Source organism: Crocuta crocuta, unplaced genomic scaffold (genome assembly GCF_008692635.1).
Source record: "Crocuta crocuta isolate KB4526 unplaced genomic scaffold, BGI_CrCroc_1.0 scaffold52, whole genome shotgun sequence".
Lineage (NCBI taxonomy): Eukaryota > Metazoa > Chordata > Mammalia > Carnivora > Hyaenidae > Crocuta > Crocuta crocuta.
In genome coordinates this window covers 2,101,487-2,123,326 of record NW_027528617.1, presented here as the reverse complement: position 1 = coordinate 2,123,326, position 21,840 = coordinate 2,101,487, and positions in this window count along the sequence as shown.

The window sequence follows — 21,840 nt, the reverse complement described above, 5'->3', positions numbered from 1 at the left end:
AAATGGAAAGAAATGTTTCACAGCAATGGTGGTTATTCTGGGGTGGTAAAACAATGGAAGACTTTTTCTCTGTATTACTTTTTATTCCTATCTTTTAATAATAAGCATGAACACCTTTTACAATGGGAACACATTTAATGAAACAAATCACTATTATAATAAGTGACATTGGAAAATGAGAGAAGTATTCCTTGAGATCCTGAAAGAAAAATGATGGGGATTTTTGTTAAGATTTCATTTTTAAGTAATTTCACTACCCAACATGGGGCTCAAACTTCCAACCTCAAGATCAAGAGTCACATGCTCTCCTGACTGAGCCAGCCAGGTGCCCCAGGGATCCTCTTTGATAAAATGAGGGGACATCTTTGAGGGTCAGATTCCCTCAAAGTTTTCAGATTACTCTCTGTATCTCTGTACCACCAAGCAAAGTGGAGACTATAGCTGTTTGTCTTTTCTTGATCTTACATACCTCTAACAGAGTTCTTCCCAGCATAATGTCTGATTCAATAGCTCTTGACAATTAATAACTTTGAACACATAAGATGGAAAGTCACTGCGTCAATCCTGAGGTGCATTCTTGCCCTGAACTTAACTAGAAGGAAGAAACAGAAGGAAGGCTCCCATCAGTTACTATCCTGAAGATATTTTCTATAACGTGACAGTCCCATCAGTGAGCCAGTCTGGGGACTTAGTTTCCTCTCCACAAGAGGACATGTGGCATCTTCTCATTTTCTTTTTAAGTAAACTCTACACTCAGTGTGGGGCTCGAACTCACAACCCAAGATCAAGAGTCACATACTCTTCCGACTGAGCCAACCAGATGCCCCAGTGGCATCTTCTTTTAAGGAGAGACTCTGGGTATGCTTACAACTGAACTCACGCTCTTCATTTCTAAAGGAAAGCAATGTTAATCAGTTTCTTCCATTTTCTTCCACAGGTATTCCTTTTTTTTTTTTTAATGTTTTTATTTTATTTATTTTAGAGAGAGAAAACACAAGCAGGAGAGTGGGGCAGAGGGAGAGAGAGAATTCCAAGTGGGCTCCACAATCACTGTGGAGCCTAATGCAGGGCTCAATCCCATGATCCTGGGATCATGACCTAAACTGACATGACCTGAATTGAAACCAAGGATCAAGCATTTTAAGCTGAGTCACCCAAGTGCCCCTCCTTCCACAGATATTCTATGTGTATATACGCAAATATGTATGTTACACACACACACATATCACATCACATAATGTAACTTGCCTCTGTCTCCAATTCTTTTCTTTTTACTTTTCTTTCTTTTTAAACTTATTTTTAAGTAATCTGTACATCAAATGTGGGGCCTGAACTCACAACCTTGAAATCAAGAGTCATATGCTCTACCGACTGAGCCAGCAAGGAGCTTTTCTGTCTCCAATTTTCTAATTTCCTTCCACCCCCAAAATATTCAACCTATACCCATAATAATAACTCTTGTTGACTTGAATTGAAGTTGAATTGCTGAAATGAACCAAAGACAATTTCATGTAATCATTCAACAACTGTTGAGTAATTTGAGCTAAATGCTCCATCTATGCCAGTGAACAAAACAGACAGGGCTTCTGTCTTCACAAAGTTTAATTTTCAAAATCATAATAAGCTATTAGCCTAATATCTTCCTAATTTTTTAAATATTTATTTTTGAGAGAAGAGAGAGCAGGGGAGGGGCCGAAAGGGAGGGAGGATCCGAAGTAGGCTCTGCGCCTGACATAGGGCTCAATCCCAGGAACCATGAGATTATGACCTGAGACAAAATCAAGAGTTGAGTGCTTAACTGACTCAGCCACCCAGGTGTCCCAAACCTACTTAATTTCTATTAAAAAATATGTACATGTATAAAACAACTAGAGAAAAATTGCCATTCGACTCAAATGCTTGTTCACCGGTAGAATTACAGGCTACCTGTGGATCAAATGCTGAGTCTACAAACACTAGTGCCAAGAGAAGAATTGGATAGGCATAGGATAAGTAGGAATCGGATGCCTGGAAGACATTTTGGATATGATCAAATTCTTTACTTTTAGAAGGAGAATACAAGTCTTGGGGGAAAATGAGTGCTATTTAGGAGTGGAGGGAGACCCAGGCTCTTTCCAATCCAGAATAGCCCATTGGGTCTGCTGTTGGTGAAAACCCATGTAGATGACCTCTTTTTTTTTTTTTAATGTTTATTTTTGAGGGACAGAGAGACAGACAGACAGAGCACGAGTGGGCAGAAAGAGAGGGAGACCCAGAATCTGAACAGGCTCCAGGCTCTGAGCTGTCAGCACAGAGCCAGACACGGGTCTCAAACACAGAGACAGAAGATCATGACCTCAGCTGAAGGTGACCACCACCCAGACACACCTCCATGTAGATGACTTCTAAGAGTACATTCCAAACTTCAATTGTGAGGCTACATTCTATTCTGTGGTAAACACTGCAAGGAGAGAACACCGCTTTGGAATCAATCAACATTAACAATGCAAAGAGTTTAAGACCATGAACTTCAGAGCCTGATTGCTGCAATTAAAATCCCTACTGTGCAACTTATTATCTCTGTGACCATGGACAAGTGACCTCAACTTCCCTGGCCTCAGTTCCTTCATCTGTAAAGCAGGAACGATAATGATATCCATTCTGTGGAGTCACTGGAAGAGTAAACAGAGCTGGTGCACACAATGGTGTGATCATAAATGCTTTAAAATTTTTCTGGGTGGTAAGGACGCTTTGTAGCAATTGCCAATTTCCTACTAATGTGAGGTCAAGCTACCAATGTGAGGTTAGTCAGCTCACAGAATTCCTGGTATTTTAACAATAAGTTCTCCTGAGCTGGTACATGGCCACACCACTGCATGTGTGTGGATTTATAAAAGTGGCACTTGGTAAGTGCTATATATATAAAATGTATAGATATTAGTTAGTATAGAAACTAATATAAACGATAGCATTTTCTCTGATTTTGGAATGTTAAACAGACTGCAATTTTCAGAATAACTAAATTCATAGTGGTGCCTAGGGGGCAAAAGAGGCCCTAAAAGAACATACAATCCAACCAGAGCAGTATGTTTGCTATGAAGCTACAGATTCCCCCAATGCTTCTGCCCCTCTAATCAGATTTCCACCCTTAATCGCCTTCTAGATGGAGGAGAGCCACTGTACATGTATGAATAATTCCTATTTGAATGACATTATTAATGATATATGATTTATAATTGTGTAACAATATATCGAGTGTATTCCATGTGCTCTACTTATAATATCTCAATTAGTCCCTACAGCAACCATGTTAGGTGGATATTAGTTTCAAGTGAAGAAACCGAGTTTCAGAGAGGATTCATAACTTTCCAGTTTTCCAAAGGACTTACACCTGGTAAATAATATACGCATGTTCCTGGTCCTTTGAGGCTAAATCATATGACATAAATACACATTGTGCCATAATTAGAACAAATTTTGCTTTGTTTTGTTTTTCAGTTCCACATAAAAATGTGGGTTAAATAATTTATATAATAGTACTTTAACAATAACTGTCTATACTGAACACTACAGCTAGCTATATGCTGAACCTTGTATGTAATATCTAATGATATATAGTTAATAGTAAACTGTTGTCGGGTATTTATAAACACTAAGAAAGTCACATTATATATTTTCAGTAAATTACTCAATGATTCTAAAATCAAGAAGGCTTGATTTCTGTACTTTTAAATTATTTTTGCAGTAACAGAATTCTTAAAATAAGCTTAGTTCCTAACTCTGAAGATATAAATACAATATTAAGTCTATAATTTGAAAATATTGGAAAAATATTCCTTTAAAAGACTGGCAAGATGGGATAGAGTGGGAGGTGGTGAGGGGAGTAGAGAAGAATCTCACTAAAGACAGTTTAGGGAATGTGTACACCAATACGAATGTTCCTCTATTAACTGTAGGAGGATACATAGTGAAAGCATATATGATTCGGGTCAATGTAATCATCTGCTTTCAAACAAATGACATTATGCCTACAAGTATAGAGAAATATAATATCCACATTTTATTTATACCGAGATGCATTTAACACACTCAGTGTCACAACCTGAAACATGATCTGCCCATCCCCACCTCTGAGGCCTCATTCGACCTCACCTAGTCTGCTCAAGCTACAACGACAACCTCCCTATTCCTGGGACATACCAATCTGGTCCCACTCTTGACCATTCTCATTTGCTTAACATCTGCCTAAAACACTATTCCCCCACATGTGGGATCTCTCCTTCCTACGCTTCAAAACTCTGTATGACGGACTGTCGCTCATCAGGGAGGTATCCTCTGACCACTAAATACAAAATAGCAACCCAGCGGTGCCTGGGTGGCTCAGTCAGCTAGGCGTCTGACTTCAGCTCAGGTCATGATCTTACGGTTCATGGGCTGGAGCCCCGCGTCGGGCTCTGTGCTGACAGCCAGCTCAGAGCCTGGAGCCTGCTTCAGATTCTGTGTGTGTGTCTCTCTCTGACCCTCTCCTACTCACGCTGCCAGTCTCTCTCTCTCTCTCTCTCTCTCTCTCTCTGTGTCTCAGAAATAAATAAAACATTATTAAAAATTAAAAAAAATTTTTAAATAGCAATCCATACCCCGCTCAGCCATGTGCTCCCACATCTGTGTTTGATCTCTTCCATAGTCCTTATCACTACCTAATATTCCTTTTCTTCCTTCCTTCCTTCCTCCCTTCTTGTTTTATTTTTTAATTGTGGCAAAATACACATAACATAAAATTTACTGTCTTACTATTTTTAAGTGTACAGTTCGGTAGTATAAAGTACATTCACGTTGTCATGCAACCAATTCCAGAAGTCTTCATCTTCCCAAACTGAAAATTCATACCCATTATACAACTTCCCCATTCCACCCTCTCCACAGCCCCTGACAACCACCATTCACTTTCTGTCTCCTTGAATTTGACTACTATAGGTTTCTCATAGAAGTGGAATCGTAGAGTACTTGTCCTTTAGTGACTGCCTTATTTTATGTAACGTATCTTCAAAATTCATCCATATTGTAGCATGTGTCAGAATTCCCTTCCTGTTTAAGGCTGAATAATATTTCATTGTATGTATATACCACATTTTGTTTATCCAGTTCTCCACTGATGGACACTTCGGTTGCTTTCACCTTTTCACCATAGAATGCTCCTATGAAAATGGGCATACAAATAGCTATTCAAGTTCCCACTTCAACTTATTTGGCTATCTACCTGGAAGAGGAATCACTGGATCATATGGAGTTCTAGTTTTCATGTTTTGACGAACTGCCACACTGTTTTCCACAGCAGCTGTTATCATTTTATATACCCAATAGCAGTGCACAGGGCTCCAATTTCTCCACATCCTCGTCAACAATTACGTTCTGCCTTTTGACAGTAGCTATACCAATAGGCATAAGATGGTATATATATATTTTTAATATCTTTCTTCTCTGTCTTTCCTACCTGCTTCAATATAAGTTTTATGAGGCCAGGGACTTCATTTTGTCACTGTTGCTTCCCAAATTCCTAAACACTCTGTCTGACAGTGTTATAAAGGTGTATTAGGCATCAAAAAATATTTATAAAATGGACTATGTGATACCACTCCTTCTTTTATCTTAGCATAATTTTCTCTTTTTTTTCTTTGTTTTTTTCTTTTTTTTTTTTAAGTAAGCTCTGTGACCAACTTGGGTCTTAAACTCACAACCCAGAGATCAAGAGTCTCATGCTCTAACAACTGAGCCAGCCAGGCACCACTGTCTTAGCATATTTTCAAGTTGAAAACATAAAAGAATAGTTATTGCAGGAATTATTATATAGACCATCTGAACAGACTCTCTCAGAAGTTTGAGTGTAAAATGGAGACTGCTATCTTTATGGATGATATTGTAAAGAATAAACCCAGAGGTCATTTCAGCAATGTAATGCAAACAGCACATGAACTTAAGAACAACTTCTTTCCAAACACATTCTCAACAATTGTCAGGGACCATTTTTGTTTATTCCTGTGATCATCATCTAAACTGTGTCCTTTGCTGTTAGGTTCTAAAGGAATGCTCTTAGATGATAATGCTTTTGATCACCATGGAAACATTAACCACAAAGTTTATATCAAGCCCTTGTAGAGATAGCTAAACAGAAAAAGAACTTAAAACTCAGAACGTAAGACTCAGTCTTTAAGCCTAACAAGTAAATATCCAGTAAATTAACTGCAGACTCATGAGATCTAAAATTCAATCAAGTTCTAGCTATTTAGTTGTAGCAGATATTGTTGGTTTGCTACCTAACATCTTCCACTAATTTCCCCCAACCATTTTGGTTGGATGTTAATGTACCCAACCCCAGCACATGGCATCTTGTTTTTCATTCCTAGAGATTTTTCTAGGGGTAAGCACATGATCTGGTTCTAACAGTTAAATGAAAGGAAGTTTTTGCAGGAGGACTTCTAGGAAAGATTTTTCTCTCTGTTAGACAAAATGAGATGTGACCAAAGAAAGACCTGGCCACCATGTGCCACACTCCCCCTAACCTTGTTTACTGCTTTGGATAANAGACATGAGGCCCAGAACTGTGGCAGCCATCCTGTGACCAAGAGGTACAACACAGCTTACACATGAGGACTGCAAAACAGAAAATCAGAGAAGCTTCAATCATCGATAATATTATTGGGCCACCGAACTAACAATCCTGGGGCTAATAACTTCTGTCCTCCTTGTTAGGTAAACACTAGGTTCTTTATGGTTTAAGGCAAGATTAGCTGAAGCATCTGTGTTTTTTTTTAATTTTTTTTTAATGTTTTATTTATTTCTAGGAGAGAGAGAGAGAGAGACAGCGTGAGCAGGGGAGGGTCAGAGAGAGAGGGAATCACAGACTGAAACAGGCTCCAGGCTCTGAGCTGGCAGTCAGCACAGAGCCCGACGCGGGGCTCGAACCCACGAACCGCGAGATCATGACCTAAGCGAAAGTCGGACGCTTAACCGACTAAGCCACCCAGGCGCCCCAAGATTAGCCGAAGCATCTTAAATGATGTGTGGGTATATGTATGTGTGTTAGGTGGACTCTTCCATTAAATAGCTGTGATTCCCAACTACAACTTCATCATTTGCAGAGAGAGGGAGAGGGATGGGGGCAGAGGGGAGAAAGAGGGAGACTAACTGTTAGGTGGTCCAAATTTTAAAGTTTGAACAGAAGTAAGGATAAATTAAAAGGGAGTAGAAGACCAAGAGAAAATGTAACTATATTGTAATGTTCACTGGAGCTGTTCCTACTGGTCTTCAAGCAATTCAGAGCATACCAAAGGGTGGTAGTTGCTTAGAAATCATTCAGATAAGATGTCTTCAGGGTCAGGGATCCATGGACATAAAAGTTAATACAGCAAATCTTTTTTCAAAAATATTTTAAAGTAATCTCTCCACCCAATGTGGGATTCAAATGATAATCCCAAAACCAAGAGTCGCATGCTCCAGGGGCACCTGGGTGGCTCAGTCAGTTAAGCACCAACTTCGTCTCAGGTCATAATCTCACAATTCATGGGTTCAAGCCCTGCATCGGGCCCTGTGCTGACAGCTCAGAGCCTGGAGCCTGCTTCGGATTCTGTGTCTCCCACTCTCTCCTACCCCCACTCTCTCTCCCAAAAATAAATAAACATGAAAAAAGTAAAGCAAAATCTTTAACAAAAGTTAATAAAATGAAATCTTTTATTTGATTACATTTTTTTCATTAAATTTAAGGATAACAAATGAAGTCCAATAATCATGCATGCAAGATATACAAATTCCCTCTCTGATGTTTTCACTTCTCTTCTAGGAGAAACTCACTTTCAGAGATCATTCTAAATGCCATGAGTATAGGTTAGTATGATCCCCAGGTGATTCACTTACTCAAACAATGCTTCTGATAGCTACCAACTGAGCCAGCCAGGAGCCCCTGATATCTTTTCTATTAATGCTCACAATTCCACTTCCAATCACACCTGCATGAGTTGCTAGCTAGACACAATAAAGCCTGGTACTTTCGTTTCAAGATTCACAAAGTCATTGTTCCTTTCTCCTTTGAAAAAAGAGCAAAGCCTTAGAATCATCTCCCCTACTTTCCACCTCTCCCACATTCTAATTTGGAATCTCACAGCCCTTTTCCAGGTGTACAGGGACACTGCCTTCCTCAGGGCAGCCAAACTCCTCCTCAGTTTCAGGATGATAAAGAAATCTCCTTTATCTTCATCACAATGGCAAACCCACTTCTAAGAAGCAGAAAGGAACTTTCAATCTTCTGTCCTACCCATTCCTCATCATCTTACCTTTCATGTACCCAACCTTTAAAGCAGCCTGGGAGCACTGGCTTTTGAACTTGAGGATTCAGGAATTCTATTTTCTCTGCAGCAAGGAGAGAATAAAAAGAGCCCAGAGATGTGGCAGGGGTGGTATAGGGGAGAGGGTTCTTAAATACTGATATGATTCCACAATACTTTTCAGAAAAACAACAGGCAAGCAAAACTTCTAAATCAGGGAGTCATTATACCTTTATCCTGCTCTAACAATCATAGACAAATTTAAGTACTTTATGGATTTTCCATTTGCCAACACAATTTCTAGACAACAAATATTTGAGTTACCATATGCTTTGAAATATCATATGGTATGCCTTGAAATATCATAATTATTAAATGTACATGATAAAACCATACTCCATTTTTTCCCCATGTATCCAGTCTACATACATGAAACTTTTTGTGGAGTGGGCAACAAATGGTGAGATCCTTTTAGATATGGTAAGTTTAAAGGGCCTGCAGGATAAAGAGGAAAAGATTTATAGAAGTCAGATGAAAATATTAAGACAGGCGGGTTGGGGGTGGGGGGAGCCCGGGTGGCTCAGTTGGTTGAGNTAAAAAAAAAAAAAAAAAAAAGGAAAAAAAAGAGAGAGAAGGGTGATGACCCTAAGGTAGTGGTGGGAGAAAGATTCACATATGGGTGGGAATATAGGCAATGAGGTGGATAATTGGTCTGGGAAGAAGTATAATTATATAAGAAAAGAAAAATCAAAGACAGAAAGCAGAGCTCTGAGAGACAGTTATAACAAAATGACAAATGAAAGAGGAAATGATGGAGAATAATAAAGAACTTCCTGGGAAACCACTGGGAGGAAAAATAATGAATGAGTCATGGTCATAAATAAGGCTTTTGATGATCTAGCTTTTGACCTAGTTACCAGTCTCATCTCCTGTGACCTCCTCTCAACACATTGCTCCATCCATTCAGAACTGCTGATATCTCCCTAAAATGCAATACGCTTTCTACTTCTATGCCTCTGCACCTGCTCTGTCCTCTGCCTGGAATTCCCTCCCTCTCTTGCAAACTTTTGCTCTTCCTTCAAGCACTAGTTTCTCTCCCAGGCCGCTGCTGAATTCCTCCCAGTAAACAAAGCCCCCCCCCCCACCCCCTTCCTGGCATCATACCCCATGATCCAAATCATCACATTCTATTTGTTTACTTTGTTTTCCCACTATAGGGTAAGTTCCATGAGCAGTGAGTGTTTTCACCTCTGCATTTCCAGGCCTTAACAGGACACTTGGCATGAGGAAGCAGTGTCTATGATGCCTAACACATGTGGGTATACATCCATAACTCTGCTGTTTACTCGGCCATGGGTTCTTAGGTAAACTACTAAGCTGATTCTCTGTCTTATAAATCAGGATAATTATTGTACCTCTCTGAGAACGGATGGGAGAATGAAATGAGAGAATGCATGTACAGAACTTGGCACACACTCAGGCTCTGTTGAGAGTGAGCATCATATTTCAGAAGGAGTTCATTGTAATAGTTGAATATATGAATGGTGCTCTATAGTCCTACCGGTAGGAGTTTCAAAAAGGAAAGAAAAATCAACAGAATCAAAACTGCTGAGAAGTGTAGTAGTATTAGGGCTGTCAGTTGGCTAAATTTTCAGCCAAAGCATCTTTCTCTCTACAGTAGTTGTGGCCTTTAACTTCACCATGGGGCTCAATTCTGCCCCAGCCTCCATAACAATGAAGACAAAAAATTGGGGGGAAAAACAACTCCTGGGCAAAGTAACTTCCTAGAGTAGGCAAAAGGAGTGGGATCAAGGTCAAGATAATTCTTCCTATGAAACAGGAAGAAAGAAAGCAAGAATATGTGAAAATACTATGTTTAGAAGTGGAGGTATGTTTCTGGTTTTCTTTTATAACTAAAAAGGATGACTATAAAAGAGGCATTTATGAATAAAACATTTTTTTATTCTCAATGAAAGAAATCAGTAATATAATAAAAAAACAGAGTGGATTGGGATGCCTGGGTAGCTCAGTTAGGCATTTAGCTCTTGATTTCAGCTCAGGTCATGATCTCATGGTTTGTGAGTTTGAGCCTCACGTTGGGCTCTGTGCTGACAGTGCAGAACCTACCTGAGATCCTCTCTCTCCTTCTCTCTCTGACCCTCCTCTCTCTTTCTCTCTCTTTCTCTGTCTCTCTCTCTCAAAATAAATAAACATGAAAAAAAAAAGAGAAGACAGAGAAGATTTTCAAATTTGGCATACAAGTTCCCTTATCCAATTAGAATTCTGAGTTAGTTAACAGCTCTGGTGTTTTGTACAACTTAGCTTCTTATAAGTGTATGTTTTATTATGCTTTGGTGTCTAAATCAACTGTATGAGCACTTCTACCAAAGCTATACAAACACGTGATAACTATCATGGTGAGGTAATAGGACTACATATATTGACTTGTCAAGTATTATTTTTAGCTCAACAGTGCAAATTTAAAAAACAATTATTTTTCCTTATACACTAGTTTATGAAAGTGTTTAGTCCATATGTTAATGTCAAATATATGTGATTCTTTTTATTTAATGTTTATTTATTTATATTGTAAGAGAGATTGAGAGAGAGCATGAGAGGCAGAGAGAAAGGGAGGGAGAAAATCCCAAGCAGGCTCCACGCTGCCAGCACAGAGCTCCACACAGGGTACTATCCCATGAACCATGAGATCATGACCTGAGCCAAAATCAAGGGTCAGAAGCCCAACTGACTGAGCCACCCAAGCACCCCTATATCCATTATACTTAAATTTACAAGCTCACCTAATTGGGAGGTTCTAAGGAAGCATAACATGATGTTACTTGTGCAGAACATGAGCATATTGTTTTTCTTAGATTTTATGTTACAGAATTTATGAGAATAGTACTTAGCTAGAGTGACTTTTATTCATATTTTAGTTAAAACTGTGAAAATATGGCTTATCCATGATTGGGTAATGATGATGATAATGATGATCCAGCCAAACCCTAGCAGGGATATTTACTTTCTACAGAATAAAGACCAAAATCTAGCAAATTTTAGACTTTCCATTATATCCCAATTATCTTTCCAATTTCATCTTTCACTATTCACTCCTGGTCTCTTACTCTGTAGCCAGTTTTGATTACTAACCATGTTGCCTACTCTTTTTTTTTCCCATTTCTGTGTCTCTTCATGTACTCATTCTAAATCTCCAACATTTCTTTCTTCTTTTATTTTTTTTTTTTAAGATTTTCTTTTTAAGTAAACTCTATACCCTACATGGGGCTTGAACTTATTATAACCCAGAGATCAAGGGTCGCATGCTCTACCAGCTGAGCCAGCCAGGCTCCCTTCAAATGTTTTTTATCCAATCTCTACCTGTCAAAATTAAATCTATTCTTCAATATCCATCTCAAATTTCAGCTGCTTCAGTAAAGCTAATGTGATTTCCTCCAACCAAAATAAATGTCTTTTATCTGTCCTCTTATGGTATTTTGTACTTTATTATTGTATTTACCATATTCTATCTGTATTATGGTAAGCTGGGTACCTTCCTTAATTTCATCTTCTATAGGATTGTAAGATTTTGAGAATAGAAGTAAATCTAAAGTCCTTTTAAGGAAGAATTTTCCAAATGAACCATACCTTCTTATAATCATGGCTTATCTTGTGAAAAATCTGAGAAACTTATCACTTATAATGACCACCTAGAGGAATATTCCAAGAGACACCTAAACTTGTAAATTTGGTTTTTAAGCGCAACCTTTTATAATTTCCAATGAAACTGTACAGGAGGGTTACATTGTTAGTGTATCTTTCATCAAAAGATAGTTAAAATTGAAAATGTGATTGCTGATACCAGTCTTCTATGAAAGGCAATAAAGTTCCATTGGTTAAAGGCAAATAGTTACTAAGCAGGGTCTTGTTCAGACTGTCATTTGTTTGTTAGGTAATACCGAGCACATTATACTCCTTGTGCATCCACTTACCTAATCCAAAATCTAAAATACAGATTATCTGCTTTCCAAACTGTTGCACATGGTAGCCTTTAAGTGACTGTCAAGAATGATTATGGGGGCACCCGGGTGGCTCAGTTGGTTAAGGGTCAGACTCTTGGTTTCAGCTCAAGTCATGATCTTACTTTTTGGAACCCATCAGCTGATTCGATCAGCATAGAACCTGTTTGGGATTCTTTCTCTTCTTCTCTTTTTGCCCTTCCCCTCTCTCTCTGTCTTTCTCTTAAAATAAATTTTTAAAAAAGTGATTAAGAAAGAGAGAACATGAAAAGTGAACAGAAATGGTACTTGCTAATAACATCCTGGAACTTAATAATCTAAAGTGATCTAAGGGAGTGTTCCTGGGAGGCTCAGTTGGCTAAGCATCTAACTCTTGATCCCAACTCAGTTTTGATCTCAGGGTCGTGAGTTCCACAGTTTGCATTCCCACCAGCCGTGCAAAAAGGTTCTTCTTTCTCTGCATCCTCGCCAACATTTGTCATTGTCTGAGTTGTTAATTTTAGCCATTCTGACTAGGATAACATCAAATGTTTTTTGGGTTTTTTTTTTTTAATGTTTTATTTATTTCTGAGAAAGAGACAGAGAGATAGTGTGAGCAGGGGAGGGTCAGAGAGAGAGTGAGACACAGACTCTGAAACAGGCTCCAGGCTCTGAGCTGGCAGTCAGCACAGAGCCCGACGCGGGGCTCAAACCCACAAACCGTGAGATCATGACCTGAGCCGAAGTCGGATGCTTAACCGACTGAGCCACCCAGGTGCCCCATGGGATAACATCGAATGTTGACAAGGGCTCAGAGCAACAGGAATTCTTGCTGTTGGGAGGAAAGCAAAAACAGTATAACCACTACGGAAAATAGTTTAGCAGTTTCTCACAAAGTTAAATAGATACTTACCGTATGATCCAGCAATCCTATTTCTAGGTATACACCAGAGAGAAATTAAAACTTTATGTTCACACACAAAACCTTAATAGCAACTTTATTCATAATTGCTGCAATCTGGAAACAACCCAAATATCCTTCATCTGAATGGCTAAACACTGGTACCATCCATGCAACAGAATACTACTCCACAATAAAAAAGAACAAAATATTAACGCACACAGAAATTAGATGGATATTTAGAGTATTGTGATGAATGGAAAAATCACTTTCAAAAGGTGATTGTCTGGATGATTCCATTTATAATGCGTTCTGGTACAGGAAAAAAATGTAGGTCAGTGGCTGTACTCCGTGGCTGCCAACAGTCAGAGGAGGAAAGGTTTGTTTGACTGCAGTGGACTTCGTATGAGGAAAAGTTTCAGGGAGATAGAACTGTTCTGTACCTAGGCTGTGGATACACAGCTTAAGAATTTGTCAAAACTCATAAAACTGTATATAAAATGAATGTTACTGTATGTAAATTTTTAAAAGTTAAAAATTCTCAACCCATTACATCACTGTATTGCTATATTACTGTATCTCCATGTTCTTCCATTCCTTCACTGTCTGAAGGAAATTATTCTCTTTTGTTACTCAGATACCTTGCATAACATGAAATTTCAAAATATAAGTTATCTTGACAACCATAAGCAAAGAATGGAATTAATACTAGAAGCATTGAAAAACTTGAAAATAAACGCCTATTGTTTGTTTGTTTATGCCTGTTCAAGAAGACTCTCCATTAACCGAACTCATTTTCAGAATTATTTTTTTCAGGACCATTACGGAAACAGCAGGAATAATTGAAGAGTTCTCAGGGGTAAGCAAAAGCTGAATGAGGGCTTTAGTCTCTCAGCAACCATGACGCTAGAGAAATGCTCTCCTAGAGAAGACAGAAGTGAAAGTGGAAATCAAGTTACTCTCGTTGGATGAATTAAAGTAATGAAAATTATTTCACTCTGCTATAAATCCTACAGTTATGTTCAAGGTAACCTAAAGGAGAATGGTTACAGATGGCTCAAAGTAGCAAAGTCGCTAAGATAAGCTCCCTCAAACATCACAATGTCTGAAAATTAGACGGGTAAAACAATAAATAATAGTGATTGTGAAACAAGGCATCACTAATTAAGACCAAGTTTTAAATCCCTGAGCTGCACCTGTCTAGCTATGACCTTGAGCAGGTAGCTCAGTTGCTGTGAACCCACATTTCTCATCTGGAAACTGGGAATAACAATACCTCCTTCATGGAACTGTTGTGAAAAACCTAGCTTACCATCACACCCGACTCATAAATATTTCATTATTATCATATGAGGGAGTTCTCTAAGTTTCCACAGCACACAAAGAAGGAACACTGGTTTGCTGCCATAAAGCAATGACACCAGTACCCACAGATCTTGGAGAAGGATTGATAGCGAAACGAGAAAGACACTAAATGTTACCAGCACCAATTACAAAGGATTTCTTATAGCTTTCCAATTCTCACAGCAAGCAGTGCCTTGGAAACTCCCATCAGAGTTCATCAGAAAGATGGTTAAGGCCAGAAAGCTGCTAGCAAAATATCTTAACTTCAAGATCTCAATACTCATTTAATTAATTTAAATTATCTGGCAATGACTATAGGTAACATATGGGTCTCTTAATATACATGGACAAACTATTTAAAAACTTAGTTGCAAAACTACCATTTCTTAATCCTCTTTTATGAAGTGAGAAAGTGAATAAAGAATGAACGGAAGGAATCCAGGAAATGTGTCTTTTTTGCTGGTAGCTAATTTACGTAGATGTTTATAAAGTAGGTGAAACTTCTGTACCTTGTTATCCTATATATAAAATAAAGATAACCCTTTTCTTAAAAGAAGGAAAAAACTGAGGTGCCTGGGTGGCTCAGTCGGTTAGGTGACCAACTTCAGTTCAGGTCATGATCTCACAGATCAGGAGTTCGAGCTCTATGTCAGGCTCTCTGATGACAGCTCAGAGCTTGGCGCCTGCTTCAGATTCAGTCTCTGGCTCTCTCTGCACCTCTCCTGCTCTCTCTCTCTCTCTCTCTCTAAATATAAATAAACATTAAATTTTTTTTAATAATTAAAAAAAGAGGAAAATAATTATGTATCTAGTATCTCAGGAACCTAAGACAGAGTATATTGATAAATCTTCTCTCCCTCAACATTACAGACTGAAATTGAAAGTCATTTTCCCTTGACCTTCTCATTTTTGGAACCTAGATTTTAACTACGCTATGTGAAGGCTTTACTTTAGCTATTTCATGCTGCATCAGTATTTTCCAAAAGCTAAACAAAAGTATCTGTGCAAAATATCAAATTGAAAAATAATATATGTAATATATGATATGTAATTCTAATAACATATTGAGTAATTAAAAGAGAACAGAAATATATCAAATGAATGCAAACAGGACTTTGGTCATACAATGACTTTGTAGATATATGCAGGCCTAGGTATTATTTAGGCTCATTATTGAGGAATGATCAAAACAAAAGCTGAGAAATAAATATATTTTTTAAATAATGTGGAAAGGACCTTATAAGCATTCAAAATTTAAATGTTTTAATGTTAGTCTTCATTAAAAATACCTACACCTGCTAATGGATAAGATTCGTTTTGTCCTCTTCCTTTCTTTATCTTTAAGGCATGAAATATACTTTACGCTGAATAGACATTTGTTGAATAAATGAATCTTATAACATATTCTCACTGAGATTAGACGTTAAATATACTAATTTACCAATTATATTTATATTCACTAAAAGCCTTTCTAGAGTATTTTTAACTTCTAAATGTCCATTACATAATTAAAATTCACTGCTTTGGACTTCTATGCTTTCTCATTGATACTTTTTCTCTCAATCATGGTTTAAAAAGAAAAAAAATTCAGATTTTTAACTCAGTTGTGATTCAGTCCAGAATTGATTTGGAAAAGAATTCTTAAAGAACAAGGAAAAAGATGTCTGAGAAACAGTGACACCATTAAAATACACTGGGACTGGGGCCTAAAATATTTCACCACTTGCAGGAAAACACTGTTATCTCTTCTGGTTTTTGGGGTTTTGGGGGGTTTTTTTATTACTAATTTGCTCAAAATCACTTGCAGATAAATGGGTGATGCTGCAGTCAGTTGTCAGTATTTTTTTTTCCACCTGCCTGGATGGATCAAGTAGAATGGAATGACCAATCATTCCAGGAACCTATTTCTACATCCTATGCAAATTAATGCACCAATCACTAAAAGAGTGCTTCTGTAAGGTCATATAAATGAGAGCCTAAACAGAGGACACCAGTCAATTACCTGAATATTGCAGCATTATGTCAGTTACACAGCTTCTAATTAAGAGGTCCTCTAAGTAGATATCTACAAAATAACAATGACCTTTCTTGCAAATTTTTTCTAGTAACTATTTTCATACATACTATTTCCTAGACCAATACAAATATTCTTAATAGAGAATGAGATTTCATGGAGATTTTATGAGTACATATATTTTGTTTTAATTAATATATTTTTGTCCTTAATGCTTATATAAATATGCATAATACATACATATATACATATTTAGCCAAATAGATATAGAAATGTTTTTTATCCTATTTTTTGCATAGGATGTGGTTTCTCTTATGTTGCAAATACCAATAATTTCACCTTCATTCTTGGATGTATAAATATCACAAATACAGACTTAATGATACCTGTCACCACAATTCTTCAGTAAAAAAAATAGCTCCAAGTGCAATTAAAAATGCATTGTCATAAAATTAGAGTCCTGTGTCCTGTTAGAGTTTAAAACCCTAACAATTCCTTTGGGATACAGAGTGCCATTAAAAAAGTATACATTTTTAAGAAAGAAGATTTTAAAAAGTATACATTAATTTTTAGTTGTTGCATAAAAAATGCACATAAACAAAGGTTCCCCCTAAAATAACACTACCTGTACATATTAGAATTCAAATGTGGCAAAGACCTTGTTAAGTGTCAGCCAAATTTTACTGGCATATTTTCAGAAATTCTGAAGCCCCTGGTGTTCTTCAACATTTCTACACCGCCCTGAAGAAAGACCATTCTGTTGAGCATTATCTTCCCGCCCAGATACCATCATCCCGTTCATCAACCAATTTTACCCTATTTCTAAACAGGAATCCAACTATCCTTGGTAAAGAGGTTGCCTCCTCTTTAGTCAGTGGATCATATTTTCACACCCATGCACTACCCTGATCAAGGCTAACACTTGCGTTACTACTGCACTAACCTAAAGTGGTATGTAGTTCAGGCAATGACAGCAGGAAACAAAAAAGCAAAAACAAAACTCTTTTAGATACCAAAATCGCAGATCACAACCAGATGGAATACTCCCTTGTTTTAATATTACCATACAAACAGAAAACAGAACTCATTCAAACAGCCAAAGCAATGTGCATTCCCCTGTTGCAGTATTGGGGGAAACTGTCTGCAAACGACAGAGCAGGAACACACGTTTGCTAGTACTACATGTCTATTACAGGGCTGCAGTTGCCTAGGGTAGCTCTGTCTGAAAGTTGAGAACTGGTAAGTAACATGTAGACAAGGTTCCACCTCTCCTTAGGGTGGGAAGTGAATGCTTCCGGCAGTCCCTCTCAGAGTCCTCAGTGGATTTGGGCCTGGGGGGCATTTCCACCCTGAGGGCACCATGGGTTTCTTCTAATGGTGCAGCTCCGCAGTAGATCATGTGACATTTGGGTGTGTGCCTCTGTGCGCGACTAGGGGGTGGGGGGCAGAGGATGGGTTTGCGGGGGGTGTGTGCAGAAGTTACACGTCTGGTTTTGGAAGCCGTGTTTTTCTAGGAGTGTATGTGTCCGTGTGTCTGTCTGCCTGTGTGTGTGTGTGTGTGTGTGTGTGTGTGTGTGTGTCTGTGTGTGTGTCTGTGTGTGTCTGTGTGTGAAGTGAGATGAAGAAAAAGAGATTCAGAGAATGGTCCTGGGCCGGGCGATGCGGCCAAGTACGCCTGTCAGCCCCACCTCTGGCTCAGCCCCTGCCCTGGGGCGAGGTCCCTGTCCTTGAGGGAGGCGAGGACAATGGGGTGCGCCCCTCCCGCACNGCAGGGAGAAAGGAGGCTGCTTCCCTCGCTGCCGCCGCTTTCGCCAGGAGAGCGATGAGCTCATGGACAGCTCCCAGAAATATGTCTATATGCACCACTGACTGCCGGAGTTCGGGAGGTGGGTGGGGAGAAGGAGGCTCCGCGGCTGGCGCTCCCGCATCACAGGCGGACGCTCCCCCGGGAGGCCCCCGGCCTGCAGGACACGTCCGGCTCTTCCCTGCCCATCTCCACACTCGCTCGGCTCTTTCCATTCATACCGTACGCACATTGCCTGTTCACACCCACTCTCCCCCTTCGCATTGTGGCAGCCACGCACTCACCGCTAGCCTCCGCAGGCACACATTCTTTGTTCTGTCGGCCACTCCCTATTGACAAGGAGAAATTAATTTATGGACTGGACACGACGTGAAATGCCACTGCGACTTCCATCTGTGTAAGAGTGGGCTGATGAAGTGCCTTAAGCCGTGTGTCTTCTACTCTTTGGGCGTTTCCCCTTCCCCGAGGTCCAGCTTCTTCCCTCCCTTCATTCATCGTGAGAAAACGTCGTCAAACTACTGTCCAGGGTAGTGATGGGCCCCATCTTCACTAAGGTGAAGGGAATGTCCTCTGTAGCCCTGTGAAGAACTTAAAAGACAGGACCAGGTTTTGCAGCTTCCAATCTGTGCAAGAACTTGTGGCAGGAATAGTGAATCCTGCACAGGGACCAGCTTTGTTTGCATTACTATTTCTCAGGGATCCATTGGAGCTGTCATTGACTAAGTGCAAATCACTTTCCAAGACCTGATCACTTTTTCTCTTTATTGGCCCAGCTGCCCCACTGAGGAGGAAATTACGACTTTTTACAGATAAGGTGACCTCTCTCATGCATCAGTTTCCTCTTTTTTATGGATCTGCATACAAACATACTCCCACCTTTAAAAAAAAAACTTTACCACTGATACCCTCCCTGTACTCCTACCCTCAGCTAGTGTGTCAGTTCATTACACCTCTTTCAGCAAGATCTTCCACAAAGTTTCAGTATCTCCCATTCTTCTCCTTATATTCTCCACTAAACTCAATCTATAGAAGCTTTCCTCCATTTATTCCACCAAACTGCCTATTGCCAAGATTCCCAGTGATGTTCATGTTACCAGGTCTAATGATCAATTATCAGTCTTAGTTTGGCTTGACCGCTAAATGATTTTTTTTTAATGTTTTATGTCTTTATTTTGAGAGGGGGGAGGGGTAGATAGAGAGAATCAATCCCAAACAGGTTCCTCTTGTCAGCACAGAGCCTGACTCAGGTCTGGATCCCACCAACGATGAGATCATGACCTGAGCAGCAATCAAAAGTCTGATGCCCAAACCACTGAGCCATCCAGGCATCCCTAAAGGATATTTTTTAATTGAAGTATAGATTACACGTAATATTATATTAGTTTCAGGTGTACAATATAGTGATTTAACAATTATGTACATAAGGAAAGGCTCAGAAACATGACTTAAAAAAATTAATTCCTTCCTGCTTAATGTCTTCCCTTGGCTTCTGGACACAATTCTCTCTTGATCATCTTCTTACCTCATTGGTGCTTCTCTTCAGTCCCCTTTACTCTCTCGTCCTCATCTTCCAGGCCTCTACACTTTGAAATGTCAAAAAGTTCACTCCTGGTCCACCTTTTCTTCTCTATTTATACTCAGTTTGTTGTTGATCTCAAGATGACCTCGGTTCCATAACTTTAAATAGAATCTGTATTCTGACACATATTCCCAAATATGTATCTCCATCCCCAATTTCCCCTATTAAATTCAAACACCTATTATCAAGAAGATGTGGTTTATCTATACAATAGAATACTACGTGGCAATGAGAAACAATGGAATCTGGCCATGTGTAGCAACATGGATGGACCTTGAGGGTGTTATGCTGAGCGAAATAAGTCAGGCAGAGAAGGACAAATATCATATGCTTGCACGTATAGGAGGATTAGGAGGAACTTGACGGAGGAACAAGGGGGAGAAGAAGGGGGGAAATGGTGGGGGAAAGGGAGAGAGGCAAACCATGAGAGACTCTTGAATGCTGAGAACAAACTGAGGACTGATGGGGGGGGAAGGCGGGATGGGCATGGAGGAGGGCACTTGTGGGGATGAGCACAGGATGTTATATGGAAACCAACTTGACAATAAACTATTTGTAAAAATAAATAAATAAATTCAAACACCTATTGCCAACCAACTCCTCTTCTACCTGGAGATCCAGGAGTTTCAAGCTTATTTAGCTCCTTTTTATCCCCCCCCCCCAAATCAACTGCTCTGCTATAGCTCTATGCATCTTTCAGATATTAAGAATATCCAAGATAGTCTTAATTCCTTGCTTGCTCCCATGATCCACATCTGATCTAACAGTAACCCCTATTGGTTCTACGTTCATGCAGAATTTCATCACTTCGTCTACACCACGATCTCTCTAGTCTAAGCCACCATCATCTTTCACTTGCCTGATAGCAAAAGTCTCTAATCTGCCTGCATTCTTCCACCCTTGCTCCTCACCATTGGCTTGCAATGGATCAGTTGGCCAGTGCTCAAAGACCTCTGTCTTACGTCTATTCATCTCACTCAGAGAGCAAAGGCCTTTTGATATAAGATAAAGTCTATGTAATCCATCCTCCATTCCTGCCCACCACCTTGTTTCTACTTCTTGAGCATCCCAAGCCTACTCTGGTTTTGATCCTTTGGACTTAAATTATTTCCCCAGAAGATATTAGCATAGATCACTCCTTTACTTCCTTCAGGCCCCTGTGTCGATATCCCCTTATTAGTGAGGTCTCCCTGGTGAATTGTGTCTCCCAAAATTCATATGTTGAATCCCAACCCCCCAGTACCTCAGAATATGACTTTATTGAAAAACAGAGTGGTTGCAGATGTAATTAGTTAAGACAGGGTCATACTGAGTGGGCCCCTAATCCAATAAGGGGGGATGGGGACTTAGACACAGACACACAAACACAGGAAGAGGGCCCTGTGAACATGCAGGCAGAGACTGGGATGATACATTTCCAAGCCAAGGAATGCCAGCAAACTACCAGAAGCTGGGAAAGCGGCAAAGACCAGATTTTCCCTTACAGCCCTCAGAAGAACCCAATCTGCCAACATTGATACCAGACTTCTAGCCTCCAGAACTGAGAGAGGATAGATTTCCTTTGTTTAAGTCACCCAGTCTGTGGTACTTTGTTACAGCATACAGCAGCCCTAGAAAACTAATACGTCCTGTAAAATAATAACATTTCTCTCCTCCTTCTTCCTCTTCTCTTCAGTATATCCTTCTGGACAGTTATCACTGACATAGTTCATATATTGACTTGTTTATTGTTGTTTACTTACCACTGGAAGGTAGGTTCCACAATAGTAACGATGTGCTCTTGTTCCCTATATTTTTAAATGTTTATTTATTTATTTTTTGACAGAGAGAGAGCACCTGCAAACAGGGAAGTGAGAGAGAGAGAGAGAAAGAGAGAGAGAGAAAGAGAGAGAATCCCAAGCAGTCTCAA